This window comes from Bombus affinis, chromosome 3 (genome assembly GCF_024516045.1).
Source record: "Bombus affinis isolate iyBomAffi1 chromosome 3, iyBomAffi1.2, whole genome shotgun sequence".
Lineage (NCBI taxonomy): Eukaryota > Metazoa > Arthropoda > Insecta > Hymenoptera > Apidae > Bombus > Bombus affinis.
The window spans coordinates 12195312-12211072 of NC_066346.1; the positions used below are offsets into that span (position 1 = coordinate 12195312).

The 15761-nt window shown below is 38.2% G+C and overlaps 1 protein-coding gene and 1 non-coding gene across 2 annotated transcripts in view; one reads left to right on the forward strand and one right to left on the reverse strand.

The window, feature by feature from the left end:
- The window catches only part of LOC126914738 (mannosyl-oligosaccharide alpha-1,2-mannosidase IA-like), a 588982-nt gene that overhangs the window by 514323 nt on the left and 58898 nt on the right, over nt 1-15761 (reverse strand). The window lies entirely within an intron of this gene.
- On the forward strand, nt 4614-4684 carry Trnag-gcc (transfer RNA glycine (anticodon GCC)). Its single transcript has one exon. It is a non-coding gene; the product is annotated as a tRNA-Gly (tRNA).

Below are 15761 nucleotides of genomic sequence, written 5' to 3' on the forward strand. Positions count from 1 at the left end.
ACCGCGTCTCCCCGCGATAGCTCGAAAATACATGGTCCTTCGAGCCGGATCACGTGTCATCAAAGAAGTGCACTGACCAGTGACTATACAGTGTCACGTGAAATCCACATTCCAACACCTTAGTCAACTGACCAAAGGAGCCGCCACCGGAGAGGAACACCTCCTTCGTTCAGCATCTACACGATCCCACGCCACACTGTAGCGAGTAAAAACCGACTCTCAGACCAACGCCCATTTGATCCAGGTAAGATCGTTCCTACCATTAAAATCAAATATGGCTCAACCTGACTCGATCAGCACATTGAGGCGGAGACGAAGCGGCCTCGCCAACCGCTTTACAATCACGAAACGCCAACTCGATGAATACGAAGAGTCTGGTCAAGTAGACAACGGCTACTTAGTATCTTGCCGTCAAGCGTTCGACGACGTCTGGAAAAGGTTACTCGCGGTTCAAGACGAGTTAGAAGGGTTAGATGAAGGGGAAGTCGATCGGGCCGCCGCGTTGTATCAAGAGAAGCTGGAGATTGACGTACGGTTCACAGGTCTCCTTGATAAAATACCCGCACCAAACCCCTCGCCGACTAAAACGCGCGATTCAGGCGTGAAGCCCGAGCCGACATCACTCACCTTACCAGAGGTCCGCACTCCTCCATTCGACGGTGCCCTCGAGAACTGGACCTATTTTTATGACACGTTCTCATCCACTGTAGATTGTAATGAAAATTTAACAAATGTCCAGAAATTTCAATATCTACGCGCAGCTATCACTGGACGGGCCGCACGGAGCATCCAATCATTGGAACCCACAGATGCCAACTACCCCATCGCGCTTAACACATTGAAGGAGAAATTTAATTGCCCCCTCCGGATCTGCATGCGTCATTGGGAATTGATGCGCAGTTATCCCGAAATAGAAAAGGAAACTCCTGAAGCCATTGAGGATTTGATGGAAACTATCAGCGTAAATCTCAAAGCGCTCGAAAGATTAGGACAGTCTGTAACTTCAGATGTAGTACTTATCGAGTTGATCGCGTCAAAATTGCCTTCGTCCAGTATGCGTAAATGGCAACGTACGTTGCCAAATCAGGAAGTACCTTCCTACCATCAGCTGATGGAATTCCTAAAAACACGAGCCAACGGGAATCAGCTCCTCTCTAAAGTAACGAAAACAAAGGAGCCACCCCCCAAACCTCATCGTCGCCGATATAACCCACCACATGGACGAACCTATGCCACAACCAGCAGGGCGCTGGTGTGTCCGACCTGCGACGGACCCCACAAACTCAGAGACTGTAAGGTTTTCAAAGCTAAATCAACCATAGAACGCCTTCAACTCGTAAAAATGGCATCGCTGTGTACAAACTGTCTAGGCAACGGACATTCGATAACACAGTGCACCGCGCGTTCGTGTCATATCTGCGGGCGACGACATCATACGTACCTACACCGAGAACAAATATAAGAAAATTCTCGGTCGTCCTGCGGTCGGTCGTCGAAGGGTCGGTCGCCAAGCATTCAGTCGTCGGACAGTTGTTCATCGAGCGGTCGGTCGTCGGGCAGTCGTTCATCGAGCGATCGGTCGTCGTCAGACAGTCGTTCATCAAGCGGTCGATCGTCGGGATGTCGTTCATCGTACAACCGATCCTCTCATGGACAATCGCCATCCGGATCATCGAAATCGCGTTCGGTCCACCATTCGAGACGACCCGCCAAACATTCAAATAACCCTACACCTTCGGCTCCAAACGATACGAAAGTTCACACTTCGTATGAGTCACGCGCATCACGGACCAAGGGTAATGTCCCAGAATCCTCGTCCAAAACCCAACCAGGTCAAAACTGACTAGACAAACGGGCCGCAAAGGAAGGGACCGAAACGACACATATATCTCTAGACGTTACGCCGCATCATGATCTGCTGGTCACAACACAGATCGATGTGCTAGACAAGAGGGCATCTCCAATTCGAGCCAGAGCACTGCTAGACACTGGCTCTAGTATGAATTTCATGACTGAGAAGTTCGCAAACTCTCTCGGTATAAAACGAAAGAGATGTTCGGTCCCAATCGGAGCCCTCGACGACTTGACCACTATCGCAAGGAGCCAACTAACGACAACCATTGTTTCTATGGATGGCAGATATGAACGCACAGCAACGTTTTTAGTAATCCCAACAATATCATCGGCAGTCCCAGACCACCCAATCGATCGGTCCGCTCTTCAGATACCCAAAAATCTAAAATTAGCCGATCCAACATTTCACATACCAAGCCCGATCGAAATATTATTAAGCTCGGGACCAACGTTAGCCTCATTATGTGTCGGGCAGATTAAAATACCACAGTCCATCGATACTGAGTTATGTTCGCAAAAAACTCGCTTTGGATGGGTTATCGGGGGGAGCCCATCCACGCAATCGGGCACACATTCGTTTCACATTACCACAGCCGATCTACAAACGGATCTCTCGCGATTTTGGGAAATCGACGAGGGACCATCCACCACACATTTGTCGGAATCGGGCTTCACGCCTGAATCGCGCGTTTTAGTCGGCGAGGGGTTTGGTGCGGGTATTTTATCAAGGAGACCTGTGAACCGTACGTCAATCTCCAGCTTCTCTTGATACAACGCGGCGGCCCGATCGACTTCCCCTTCATCTAACCCTTCTAACTCGTCTTGAACCGCGAGTAACCTTTTCCAGACGTCGTCGAACGCTTGACGGCAAGATACTAAGTAGCCGTTGTCTACTTGACCAGACTCTTCGTATTCATCGAGTTGGCGTTTCGTGATTGTAAAGCGGTTGGCAAGGCCGCTTCGTCTCCGCCTCAATGTGCTGATCGAGTCAGGTTGAGCTATATTTGATTTTAATGGTAGGAACGATCTTACCTGGATCAAATGGGCGTTGGTCTGAGAGTCGGTTTTTACTCGCTACAGTGTGGCGTGGGATCGTGTAGATGCTGAACGAAGGAGGTGTTCCTCTCCGGTGGCGGCTCCTTTGGTCAGTTGACTAAGGTGTTGGAATGTGGATTTCACGTGACACTGTATAGTCATTGGTCAGTGCACTTCTTTGATGACACGTGATCCGGCTCGAAGGACCATGTATTTTCGAGCTATCGCGGGGAGACGCGGTCGTTAGAATGCGCGCCAACGGGAGTCGTAAATTCCCGTTACGATTAGAATGATCGACACCACGAATAGTTCGATCCCCGTATTTCGATTAAGATAATAGGGGTGATTCAGGTATAATAACACTGTGGCTCACAGAGTTATAATTTATATTTCCAACACTTAATATACACGATTGAATAGATATAAACATCTATTATTATCTGATATTCCTTCTGTTCAGTAGCCTCAAACGGAGGGTGAAAACAGTTGTAGCGGCACTCGACAGCAAACTTCCCAACGGTTTCTGTCCCGTGCCTCGCTACACAAGGACTCTACCTTGCGAACAGATGATTGCCAGATGTCGATACACTCTCTCCGAATATTTACAGCGAGCCTAAGGACCCGCAATAAATCTTAGGATCCATGCAGCTAAGATTCTCTAAAGGAACAGATAGCCTTTGTCTCAATAGTCCCCACACATACCATCCACTACGGAAATCTGCTTTTCCTCACGTACGACGCTCCTCGCTAGCAACTTTCTCTCAAGGGCAGTTGCCATCTCTTTCCAACCACCAACTCACGATTTAGCCAATTAACAGCGACGTCCATTTCCCTCACTCTCTGAACTAACGCTTTTCTTAACGAATCCGATGATTCCATATCCTTAGACACACCCAAGCACAGTTTTCCTAAGGAGCATCATCGCGACACAAATTCATTCTGTTCTATCGCGAGTCGCGAGGCGAGTTGGAAAACGCCTATCTGAATCGTCCGCCCGCAATCGTACGTAATAGCGAATCCGAACTTCTCGACATCTGGACAATCGTTCCGACGTGAGTCGCACCGCGAAGCGTATCCCACCGAGCTCGAACTTGTAATCGCGTACCGATAATTGTATCGCGTGTTCTACGCACGAGTGTACATCACGAACATAGACTAATAAATTGTTATTGTTAACGATACGAGTGATTATTCCAGACCTATCACGCCCATCACCTCACAGTCTTTAACGTTGGAAGGCGAAAATGTAATTTTGAAAATAACTTGCAATTAAAATTGTAAAACACTTTTCGTCGATGAAGTTTTATAACGAATAAGTTTGGTGTTCTTTTCTCTTCGACATATTTGTTAAGCATTGTGTAAAGAATAGTGTTTGTGTGAATGAATATTGATTATTTGGTTAATTAATTATAAAATTACACACTATAATAAATGTATCTTAAGGTTACTCGAGAAAAACATTTTTGAATTAATTTGTCATATTTTGTATCGTTTTTATGTACATGTCATTTTTGTAAATGGTGACGAGAAGATAGGGGTGTAATGGGAAATACATCCACTGATTTGATCAGAATCAGTTATTGTTAATAGAGTGTTCAAATTTGTTCTTGTTATTTTAAATACACTTTTATATCTGTATATTTTTATTGCACGAAATATAGGCTATATCTCATAGTCTATACAAACTTTAGGAATAAAGTTTTATTAAGAAGAACCTTCCACGAGCATCGGTGGTTTAGTGGTAGAATGCTCGCCTGCCACGCGGGCGGCCCGGGTTCGATTCCCGGCCGATGCAAGATTTATTTTTGCATTTTTCTCATTGAAACAACCCTAATACTTAACCTATTTCAACTAATTTTTCGTATCTAATGGAGACGATTTTCCAAGTGAAATATAATAGAATTGTAGCAAAAGCATTACTTTTTACTGTTTCCAATACCTTCTTTCATTCCTTAAATATATAAATCAATGGTAATTGCTAAAATATTTTACCCATATTTTTATAGTTCAACACAATTTTTGTATTACAAAGATTATTCTATGAAATTTATACGCGTGGCTTAACAGATGATTGATCAATGAAAAATGAATATGGACAGATTGTACATTTCAACGAAATGGTATGGAATAGTAAGTAGCCGGCATTATAATAAAACAAAAATCTCTGGGGGGAAAAGATAGAAAGAGAATGATAAATTTATGAATGCCCGACAGTAAGGTAGCCACATCTGGCGAAAACCAGAGGAAAATCCCACGTTCAATGCGCTCCTACGGTAATACCGCAGAACATATGCTACGGATACGAATATGTTTTATACATTGCATGCTCGATTCTATGTGACTTTAAAAATTTCACCAAAAGCGTCCAGACAAAAAAATTGTTGCCACCCGAGAAACTCGAAATTTCTTACCACAAACGTCTTCCACAAAATCAAAGGAAATTCACGCTCGATCGCATTCATGTTTGTACAGTCAGAAGATTACATCAAAATTAATATAACACACTTAAGGTATGAAGATTTTTAAATTTCAGTTTATATTCATTGTTTATTTATAAATTCGTTTGTTTAATATCTCATAAATGAAGGAACTTTTTCTACTTTAGAGCTAATTCAATTCATTATGATAACACATATAAATCCTAACAGTTTTATATATTTATTAATCGAAATATATTTATAAAAATGTATTTATAAAAATCTAGAAATTCATAAGAGAGTTTTATACCTAGATACGAATCTTATGTTACGTTTCCTGCAATTAACTCGTTTCTGGAAAAAGCACACATGTACTATTTTTCTATCGAGTCCCTCAAACGATCTTCCAGCTTAAAAATTGCGAAACTGAAAATAATCTTCGTCACACTAAAAATTAACTAACATGCATCAAAATCCTAAATTACAAACAAGTTTCCACAACTACACTACATCCATGATATCGGTTGCACTAAATATCACAAGCCACTATCCACCAATCCTTAAACCAACATGCCTAAACTTTGTCAAATAGTAGTCACCAATGTTCAACCATGTATTCAGAGACCTAAACTTCGACCTATTTGTTCAACGGGCCAAAACATTACGGCACTTTCCAACTCTGTGAAACGTTCGCCAAGCGATCGTCAATGGAAACGCAATTGCACGAACGAGACCGCGACAAATATTTGCACATTTGCGCGTGACGAGGATCAGCGTGGTTCGCGCTTTATTGTACGCATACCGCGAAGAGGAAACGGCCAGATCGGCCATAAGGCGGCGTTTTAGCGTGACACGATTTGCCACGGCGTAATCAGCCGTGGAACCGGTCGAACGCACGCGAACAACGCGACGAACCACGATCCAATGCTTTACTCGCGAGTGTTTTTTCAAGCTTTCACCCTCTAGCCGCACCTTTTAATCTCGCGACCTGTGTCGTCAGACTTCAGGTTACTTTTGTTGCTTAAGATTGTAAAGTGAGAAATTATGTACATTTGTGGTGCATTAAAAATATAGAGGTTTGGGAATTTCAGACTCTTAGGAAAAATTTTTAATTATCAGATTAATAATCGACAATTCTAGATTTAAAGAGTTTCTTTTGGATTACGGAAATTTACTATGTTTTTTTTCATTACAATTGTCACCATATCTAACAATAATTTCTTTCATACGAACTTCTATACAATATAGTGATACTAAGTAGGATAATCTGTATACAGATAAACGCAATAAACAGGATACCGAGTGTCGTTTATAAGAAAACGAGTGAGTTTATAAGAAATTTAAGATAAAGAATATCCGAGATATTAGTATCACTGGAATTTTAGACATTAGATTTTAGATAGCTTCGAGTAATTATATTGGTACATACTCGTCATGTAATTTGCTTCCTTGATATCATTTATCTTATTTAATACATATTTTCGATACTACGCATATGAAATCATAAATTGCACAAACATCCACTATCTCCTAACTAACCCATTCTCAAAAGAGACATAATTCTTGCCAACTATTTTAATCTCTTCTAATCTGTACCACTTGATATACCGTTTTATATTCGAAAATTTAGATTACGATTTTTGTACATCCATAGCGAGGTCGATCTTTTTACATGTTCGATCAATCGCCAAAAGAGACTTTGAAGGATATTGCGTAAGTTCTCAGCCGTTTAATAACATTCCAAAATGAATAGTAAGCGCACGACTGGCTTTGTAAGTCGCGGATCACCATGTAACAAGGTTTGCCTTATGAATAAGTGATTGTTCGTTGCGAAAAAGTCGCATGAAGTTCCTTTCTGATGTTAAATTCGCGGAGATGGAACGGTTAACTCGACGATTACGCGATAATGAGAATGCGAAACGCTCGATAAGATTCATTCTATGCAGGCAAAAACGGTCTTCTGCGATTAAATCGATCTTTTTACTGACCTGGATGGTCGATGCCCTACATCTCGTAATTCTTTTAAAACGGACACTTCAGCTGCTCGAGCACTGCTTATCGGAGTATAATAAATACTTGAACGAAATTGATTATGAAACATGCAGGTGCGGTTAAAGAGCGAAACAGTTTTGTCGAAAGTAGACTATTGGTAAATCCATAATTTTCATGGTATTTGATACTCTCGGAAATCGAAGTTCCATTAACATAGTTTTGTGTGAAATATGAGGAGACCTTTTTGTTCGTAACAAACATATTATTGAAGAATTAATTAACTCGAGGTCAAAGTTAATTATCACGATTTTAAAAACGTTTTAATTTTAGTACAAGAACATATGATCGGTTTTTAATTTCTCAAAGAAATGAAACGATGAACATTGATGGAATTTGACTTCTACGTAGTTCGACCGACTAACTATATTATCAAAGTATAGTTTCCATTGATACGATTATTGCGAAATGGAAATATTTTTAACTTTAATTTGAAGTCGTATATTCAATATTGAAATATGGTAAATACTTGCAGCGTGAGAATTGAGTACAAAGCAGATATATATATATATATAACCATTAACTGTTTTAAAGGCCAATTCAATTAGTGGATCCTTCGGCAATACTCACTGAATCGAAACGAAACAAGAAAATCTGGTTTCGTTTCCTTTGTTTTTGCTATCAGTCTAATTATGGGCAATTCAGACCTCGTTTCAATGAGCATATAATGATACACGATCATTTATCTGTCAGCATTTTTAGCTTTACGTTGAAATATACAATATTTCGTAAATTAGAAATACGTGTATCTTTAGTTTTTACTTGATTACGAAAGTATTTCCACTTTAGTTTTACTTTGTTCGCAGTTCAAAATTTACAGAGCACAGTTCCTTACTTGTTTTCAAAATAAAAATCTTCAAACTCTGTTTCTATTAATACAAATATAAATTTGTAAATCCAGGCATATAAATTTATAGATCCAGATTTTAATAGCACGATGATTGAGATTAAAAGCGAATTTAGTAAATAGGATGGTCGTCTTTCAGTTTCCACTAAATTCATTCAACATTAAATACACAATTCATCGCAAAAACAATCGTAACGACGAAATTCAACGATGTTACGTTTTCACGTGAAAAATACAATTTGCTCGTTATCGAGAAAGAAAGCTTCAGATAAGCCAATTTTTATGAAAAATCAGAAAGAAACTTTCTTGACGCAGGAAATCTTATGAGAGCACGATATCTTGAGAACACGTCTATTTCAGAAAAGGTAACAATGTAACGTGTACCGGGTATGGAAGAATCGTAACGTCCACTCGAAGCAACCACTCACGAAACCGATAATTCCGTAATCTACTTGGTGAGTTGCGACTCTTCAGGCTTGGATATCATCGGCCTACTTTCCAACAGCATCCAGAGAGCCACGTAAATCATTGTGGTCGAACGTATATTCTGTTCCTTGAGCCGAGTGTTGCCAAAGACCAATGTAGCAGTGTTGGAGATTGAGAAATACGTAGATCAATTAGGTTTTGTAATACTTTGGAGGATAACTTGTCAATGCTCAACGGAACTTGTAGTAATTCGTTTGAGGAAAAGCGAGTTTAGAATTTCTTCGTCAAAAATTCATCGAAGGAAAAGAGATTACTATTTCGGAATGTATCAATGTTACCAGCGTATCAAGATAACTGAAAGCGAAGTTTTGTCATTTCCATGTTGTATCTCGACCTTTCGTAAATATGCACTATCTTTTAGGTCTGTGTTCGAAATGCATTGACAAAGACGAGGTCAGAGCAAACAAACCGTAAACGAGTTTCGAGAGGACGAATCGTCTATGGCGAGGAAACCACTTCAGTTTCAGCTGGCGCTAATCGCAGGATTATATTTTACAGCGGCGTCAGCCTGTGTCATATGCACATTTGCATCTTTATTGTCACAACGTTCGTGCTGATGACAACGTTCGCGGCGAACAATAGACGGCGAGGTCCACCAATCTTTCTTTCTTCGAATCATTACTTCCACGTGATAATCGCGCTCGTACAATGGCAAGAAAAGATCGTTTGTGTAACAAAATTTTCTGATCACTAAATTTTTGTATCGCTCTAGATGCAAATTATCTTAGTAAAATACTGAGGTCTATATATATAACGTATAAGATTTTTATTTGACGATCCATATAATTAGATAAGATCTGACCGAAGATACCAAGAGAAAGTAGAAAATAAAAAAAAAAAAAAAAAAAAAGAGAAAATTAATAACTAGTAAAATTTCAAGATCTGTCTTCGTCCAATATTAGATACTCTGACACTCTGACATAGGGCAATTTATCCAGACATAATATAAAATCTAAAAAATACCGATATGATCTCGATACTGCCTGAACAAAATACAAACGAAATGCATATTGATCAAATTTGATTTGCTTGACACATATACCTACACCATGGGATCTATTTCACGAGTCATAATCACGACGAAACCGCGAAGCAACGAAAATACAAAAGACAAATCGCGTCTTTGATTTCTCTTAGGAGTGAAGGATTATATTACGTAATTAATTTTGATGGTAATTAAATTCATCTGTAATTACAAAATTCAATTATCCTAGGGCGATCCCGTCGGTATATCGGCGTTTACAAAAGCCAGGGAACAACGAGTGACCTGTGCACGCAGATCAAAGGAAACCGAAATGTGTTAGTTTATGAGCCGGTCACGGGATGCAGCCACAAGAGATGCAACAGAGCGCGTTGCTTTGCATAAAGCCTGTATACTGGCTCGCATACGCATTTGCATCTTTATCATCGTATCATTTGCAAACAGCGGCCGCATTTCTAGTTGATGTCGATGTTTCATGACTTGTTGACAGAGAAATACGAGACTATGTCGGGTTCGTTTTCAATGATATTTTTCATTCATTTCACATCACTTTTCTGTTCCCTACGCGCCCGTTCAAAAGTATCACGACACTTATGGAACAATAAAATACACCTAAAAGAACTATTACTTTTTTTGGAAATCCCATATATTTAATATTATAAGGGAACTCTCATCGATAAAATTATATCATTTTATGCACAGTTGCTTACGAAAATATTCGATCATTTATAGAAACCTTTTATGAATATATTACGTGTGTGATATATTTCGAAATTTCATTAACACTATGACGAGATTTATTACAATTACATTGGTAAAGTTTTTCCACAATGTTTAGTCTGTACATTGTAAGAGTGAACACATAATTTTTCATTCGTTTAGCTTTCGCATATCTTTGTGGAACATTCGAAATTTTAATTTTACATGGATACAAAATTCAGACTGATCAATTATTTCTCTGACAATTTCGATTTTTTTCTGTTTTTTTACGAGACAAGTAGATGTCTTAATACTTGTGAACGGCAACGTGTACGTTCTTCTTTATTGAGAATGAGACGATGGGTGATAAAGGTTGGAAGATATTTTTATAAGTACTTTCTCGAGGGTCTTCTTCTTTTTCTATTAGCCAATTCTGGAGGGAAACAAGCAACAGTACTTGGCCCGGTATTTTCATGCACAAGGAACGTACTTTACGTTGTACGAAGCACCACTCGAGACAACCCATGACCCGAGTGCCACCCCCTTGCGTTCTACAGTCGCTTTTAAGGCCCCTGAAAACCTTCAGTCACGATGAAAATATTGGAAGAAAGGGCAAAGCTCTGCGTGAGAAAGAACTCGCGACATATGAGAACGTACAGAAAGTAAGTGTTCACATGAGAAAATGGAAAATTTTTTGGTATCGTGTTACGTATTTCTAAGTTTGAAATAGTACGGTGAAACTTTCGTCACGTTAGCTGTTCCAGAGTTTTATGTCTGGATTTTAAGATGGAGAATTTAAAAAAACTGCAAATTCCGGAATTTTTTAATTTTTAAATGCACAAAATTTATTAACTCTGCAAATTTTCAAACGTTCACATTTTTATATTTCAACACTTTTAAATGTCCAATCTTCCAAATTTTCAGATTTTTTTCATTTTGAAATATTTAGAATCACCTTTTCGAATCTTCATATTTGTCGATTTTAAATATTAAACATTTTTAAGCTTTCAAACTCGCAAACTTTCAAACGTTCAAACTTTCAATAGTTCACGAACTCACAAATTTTCCAATTTCCAAATATTTTCGGAACTTTTAACTTGCCGATTTTCAAATTCAGTCCAATTTTAAATAATTAAAATTACACCCGTATAAAATTGCAGAGTTCCTACTTCGTACAATGCTACGCCGATGTAATTATCCTGCAAATCTGCACAATTTCTATTTCTTATCTTGCTAATAACTCTTCCCTGCGAATCATATTATTATATTAAATTACACGCGAAACCCAGTAAATTTACAATAAAATTTCATACGTTTCCCATTGCCTTCCAACACTTCTCCGTACAATATATCCCAGGATGCATTTATCTTTTAATATCTTTGCGTGGACGTGGTTTGAAAATTTCCTTTAGTCTGAGGCCTGAAGCAGATAGCTATACACATATAAATATGTACGTATACTACGTTTCGAGCCAACTAAATGTGTGCGTGTCACAAGTTTCAAAAGCAATCATCATTTTGCAATAACGAATTCCAAGTAAAACTGCGTCGCTAATTGCAACGAAAGGCCAAGTATCACGAGCACAGAGAAACAGAAAGAGAGGAAAAGAAGGCAAAAAGAAAGGGGAAAGAAATTGGTGAAATTCGGAGAAACGGCTGGATGTGCAAGCACTATAATTTCCTGAGGACGAAATCCAAGAGAAGACCGCAAAAACGAGCAGTCGAGGGGAAGAGGATCGAACGACGACGTTTCGAGTGATCGTGCGCTACATTCACTGAAGAAATCCTTGGAAAAAAGGAAGACGCGAGGCGTCCTTTATCTCGGTCGATTCGTTTTATCGGCGTCGTTCAGTCGAGCCGGATGATGAGTTTTCCTTTATTTGTTTTCATCCAGTAAGCGAAAGACACACTTTCCCGTTTCGTCGTTTACCGGAAATGTTCCTCAGGGACCTGTCCCACGAAACTGTAGCAAACTCAAGCCTACACCATTCGTTTCAGTCATCGTCGGAATATAGAAATTTGTCCATGCTTTTACGTACTTTTCAGACTTTATGGCAACATTGTCGGAGAACGAAGAAACGATAAATGAAGGAATTGTCGCGAGACTGTCTCAAATTCAAGATTAGCTTCTTGGATTTTAAACGTCATCAGTAACCAAAAATTCTGTCTGTGCTATGCTTCTAGGAACTTTTCAATTTTCATGGAAAAATTGTTGGAGAACGAGGAAGTGATTGTTGAAGATTTCGTCGGTGCATTATGTTTGAACAGACAAGGCAAAAAATGGGAATTTAGGAAATTTTTATTGAAAATCATAGAGAAATTAATAATAGAATTGCGAAGCATAATAGAGATATTTTAAATTAAAGTAAAATTCAAATTATTGAGGACTATTAATCACAAATGAGAAAATGGGTAAGAGAAGAAAGATGACACGAGATCAAAAGCTATTCCGATCGAGAAGTTTCCAGCGAGTAATCGCGGAAGTCTCCTTAAGAAATGAGAATGAAACCTATACAGGCCAACGAGTAGAGCGTAATTATCTCGTTAATTAACACTAACTTAAAAAAGAAAACTTAATTAGTTCAAGAGAATTCGTCGTGAAAGCGAGGAAACTGCTCTGACCAATTGATCCGACAAACCTGTTCACCTTATTCGAACAAGGATCGACCGATTGGAATTCGACAAATATGGCAACAAGGAAAATGCGGCTGCTCGTGATTAAGTATAAAATGCAAAAAAGGAAGCAAGATTTTTGTTACATAAACTGCAGTCGTTAGTTTCTCATATGTCGCAAGAAAATAAATTCATTTTTCTTATGAAATTTATCTTTTCAAAAAATTAAGCGGAGAAGTTCAAACATTAAAATAAATAAAATAGGTCAAATATTTAAATTACAATAAATTTTAATAAATTTAACGGAACCGAAATGGAATCGATTGTTTGATAAATCTGTTCGATTCGTTAAATATTAAATATTTATTAAATATATCTGTTTAATAAATATATTCGCGAGTACAAAAAGAAGCGTGTAAAATGGTTGATTCAATATCTGATATTTACCATCTACGAAGAAATTTGCCCACCATCACAGCAATGAAACGCTGTGCTCGGGGATAATACTAAGTTTCCGCTCACGAATTGCATGCAGATTATGCAACGATATTCCAGCCAGTATCATTATTCGTCTACGCATCCAATGGAGGCGAGTAATAAACTTCGAACTTTAAATCCGCTTACGTAATAACGTTGCACAGGCAAGAACAAACTGCTTCAATTACCGCATATTTCCTTATAAAAAAATTATAATCCCGAATGCGTTAACTGTAGATATTCGATGTTTCGATTTTACGCATTAAAATTATTCTAACATGGCTTTAATATAAATATTATGGTTTAACATGTGAATTTTCGATATCCAATAGAAAGAAAGCTTTCAATTTTTAAACGATCTACAAAGATAAAAATATTTATATTAAAAGGAAAAAGATTTAGAGAAACGCTACAATTTAGCGTAATTTTATATGTATGAAAATTTCATTTTCAGTTTGTCAAATTTAATATTAAATAACATTAAAACACGTAGCTTAAAATGTTTAAATGTAAACAGCATTCGCTGTCATACGTGTGTCGTGCACGTTATAACTCACGTCCCGCCTGTCACATGCATATGATGTAAATACTCAAATATTCGTTATAAAATTACCGCACGAGAGTAAAGGTTTTGTAAAACATTACTATAAATAATCAAATTTATTGTTGTAATTTCTAAACCTATTATGATTATACTACGAACTTTTGTTGTCGACAGTAGAAAGAGAAAGTTGTGCAAAATATTAAAACACGTTAAATTAATTAGTACCTTTTCGACAAATTACCAATAATTCTTCTTGTTCCTAAAACATCTTTGTTTAATAAGTAGCTTAAGAGTTTTGCGGAGTTAATTTACTTATTTATAAGTTTATTTTAAGGTAGTCCCATTAACAATAAAATCATTAGCGATCAAAAATACCAATTTCTGATTACATGTTTACCAACCTGAATAATACTTAGTTACTTACATGGGACCTACTAGATTTGTCCGTTTAAAAAACTGCAATATATTACCAATGCTGAATCATTCAGACTTCATGTTGACTTAGACGTTGTAACTATTTCTTTTAGATGAAAATTTGTAGCAATCCAGTAAAATATGTTGTATGATAATAGGTGATCCATAAGATTGACAATAAGGAGGTGGTTGTTCTGTTATTAGATGTTCATGGATTAGTTTAAAATGGTCGGACCTTAGCACAACACTGCGGTATATTTCTACGAATCTTTCACACGCAAAAAAGACAAATATTAACACAGTTCGATGTATATAATCGCGCAGAGCAGAAGAAAGTTGGTAAAACCTGTAACGATAAGGTGTCGACCTTATCGGTCTTCGGTTTTCGATCCTCTGCAAGAACCAGCTTGCATCTGCTCCCTCTTCCTATGCAAATGCCGAAGAAATCAGCGAGGCGTGAGCGAAGGAAAAAGTATAAAAAAGAAAAAGAAAAGTGAACTGGCCGTGACATTGCAACGAAAGCATCGAACATGGGCTAAGATATCTCGTATGCGCCGTCTGTAATTCGTTTTGGCCTTTCCATTCGCGGTCAAGTCGGCCAGCGATGCGTAAAATTACACTCTGCTCGCTGGAGACATCGACTGATACCGATCCTAAGATTTCCCACGTGACACTGACTCGTGATAGGCTTGCTACTTGCCGCGAATTTCTTTATTCGCTACAGCAACGCCTGATCATAAGTTGCCGTGAACGCGTGTATTGGCTTTAATCGAAGCAAATCGAGGATAAGCGGTTCAGAATTTCCACACCAGGAGGTTAATTAAATCGACTGTGAGTGTTCGTGACAGTACTGTCTCTGCTCCAAGAATCATCTAATCGTGTCACACGGACTCCAAGACCTGATGTGTTTAAAGACGTTTTAAAAATAAAGTTTAAATCAAATCGGCGGAGATTTTCTAATTTTTGTAGAGAACATAGTATTTCGTATTTCAAGGCGTACAAGATTTTACAACATTTCTTCGGTCCCAAAGCTTTCAGAAATTATAATCTCGAATTAAAAGTTTCAAATATTTGCAAAATTCCGAAACCTTCAAGTTTGAACATTTTAGAAGTTCTAAATTTGTAAATCTTCAAAATCTTGAAATTTAAAAACCATAGGGAAGGATTACGTTTCTTATTCTGCAAGATGCGAAACATTAATTAATAGCTTATAAGACATATTAATAATTTTTTTTTATCTTTTTATCCGTTTCGATTACTATTCAATAGCTTTTGGTGCACTTCAATCCTCTTGCAATTCTTTTAGACCTTTGATTTTCTTTAACGTTCTTCTAATTCTTTAGA